The following is a 2,141-nucleotide window of genomic DNA, read 5'->3' on the forward strand; positions in this document are numbered from 1 at the left end:
GTGTCCCATGACTTTTGTCACCTCCGTGTGCCAAAGCTCATCAGACAAAATATCAGTAACCCCCCTAAAAGAGCACAGTGGTCAGTTTGGTAGGAAATAGATGGTGTAGAACCGGTGCCGGGATGTCATGTGACCTGTACTGACGCAAGTCATGGCAGTGAAGTTGTGCGTAATTGCCAGTTGGTTCTATGGAATCAACGCAGAAAGAGGGGTCGATGTTGAGACATGGCAGAATGGAGCTCTCGTGTCTGGACACGTCCATGACCAGACTGTGAGTGAAATTACCCGAACTGCTGATGTATCGTTGCAGACTGTATAAGTGTTTACAATAAATGGTGTACCACTCGCAACTATGTAACAATCTTAAAAACGATGCTCGTCAAGAGGTACTAACTGACACGGTCCAGAGAAGTGTATCATGTCCCAACAGGAATTACTGCTGTCAATTAATGCAGCCCGTCTCAACAAGTTTCCGAGCAAATATCCTGAGGGAACTGCGGGCAATTGGCATTTTTAGATGGGTGCCTCGCCATTGCTCACAGAGGAAAATAAAGACTCATGACTGCATCGCGCCAAACAACAACAAAAAATGACCGCTAACTGACTGAAGGCGTGTTTTGTGGTTCGACGAGTGGCTATTTCGCCTCTTGTTAAACGATGCAAGGCGCCGAATGCACCGGTCTTTAGGCCTCATTATGTGGACGGTGCAGTTCAGGCCAGAAGTGGTTCTATCAGGTTTTATGCTGTTTTTCGACCATGATCTCAACCCATCTACTTAAGTTACTGTGAATGTGAACCAGGATGTTTATTCCGACATCCTCGGTTAGGAAGTGTTGCTCATTCTCCCTCATCTTCATGATGGGTGTACTGTGGACACTTACGACTTTCAGGATGAGAACAGCCGTGTTCACAGGGCTACACGCATACGTTCCTGGTCTGATGCACCCGCAGGCACCATCAGGCACCACATCCCATTACGCCAGGCTTGCTGAATCACCCATTTTAACCATTTCCTGAAGAAATGGAAGGAATAATCAGAATTATACACCGTGTTACACGATATTAAAGAGATGTTCACTGCGGATGGCTAACATCTTATAAGGTGTACTTATGTCGCAATCTTACGAAACCATTACGACGAGCACGCCAAACTTATTCTGACAATCGAAAGAAACAACCATGCATGGTTCACACCTGACGCCCGACGTGTTGGGCATCTCGGAATCATCAACCACCCTCCCGCAGGTCCACGGAAACTCTCGTCTTGTTAAGTCTATGATTTTTACAAACCTTGCACCATTCTCGAAAGTGCGAGTCACTATCAGAAAGTTAGATGCACTTGCTAACGTAGCAACTACGATATATAGTACTGTATAAATATACCCATTCTATTTTGCGATTTTATTTAAAGGTTTCAATAGTAATTGTAATAATAATAATAATGGCATAAGGGCTTCACCCACATTTAAACCCAAGTAATGCACGCCACCCATAAGGCGACGTGAATTAATATATTTTCGTTACTAATCAAAGTAAATGTAAATGAAAGTACGCAGAAGGCAGTGGGCAGGCATACGTCGAATGATCGGTATAGAAGACTCTATCTTAAGTGGGAAGGCGCACTGGTTGACATGCTCAGATGTAGATGGGAGTGCCAGTTACACGGGGAAATGATAGGTTTATAATATCTTCTAGAACAATTTCAATGTGTATATGGAGACGGTATCTGTTTTTTCGGACATGTCCGAAAGAACAGATACCATCGGCGAGCATGTAGCGCTCTAGAATGAAATGATAATTAAACCAAGACCCTAAGCTGCGGACAGGCGTTGATATACATCAATGGGGACAGTTGAAAATGTGTGCCCCGACCGGGACTCGAACCCGGGATCTCCTGCTTACATGGCAGACGCTCTATCCATCTGAGCCACCGAGGGCACCGAGGATAGTGCGACTGCAGGGACTTATCCCTTGCACGCTCCCCGTGAGACCCACATTTCCAACTTAATGTCCACACACTACATTCGTAGTGCCACTGCCCATTACACTGATTACTCGCTGCAGACAATCTTACCGAGTCCCGTAAGAGTTCGGGGAATACGTGTGCATCCGCACAGAAGTAGGTCAATGGGCAGTTAGCC

General features: G+C 45.6%; 1 non-coding gene across 1 annotated transcript; it reads right to left on the reverse strand.

Annotated features, from left to right (window-relative positions):
• Window positions 1-1,863: 1,863 nt before the first annotated feature.
• On the reverse strand, window positions 1,864-1,938 carry Trnat-ugu. The gene has a single exon. It is a non-coding gene; the product is annotated as a tRNA-Thr (tRNA).
• Between the last annotated feature and the right edge of the window lie 203 nt (window positions 1,939-2,141).

The sequence above is a fragment of the Schistocerca piceifrons genome, chromosome 1, assembly GCF_021461385.2.
Source record: "Schistocerca piceifrons isolate TAMUIC-IGC-003096 chromosome 1, iqSchPice1.1, whole genome shotgun sequence".
NCBI classification, from domain to species: Eukaryota; Metazoa; Arthropoda; class Insecta; order Orthoptera; family Acrididae; genus Schistocerca; species Schistocerca piceifrons.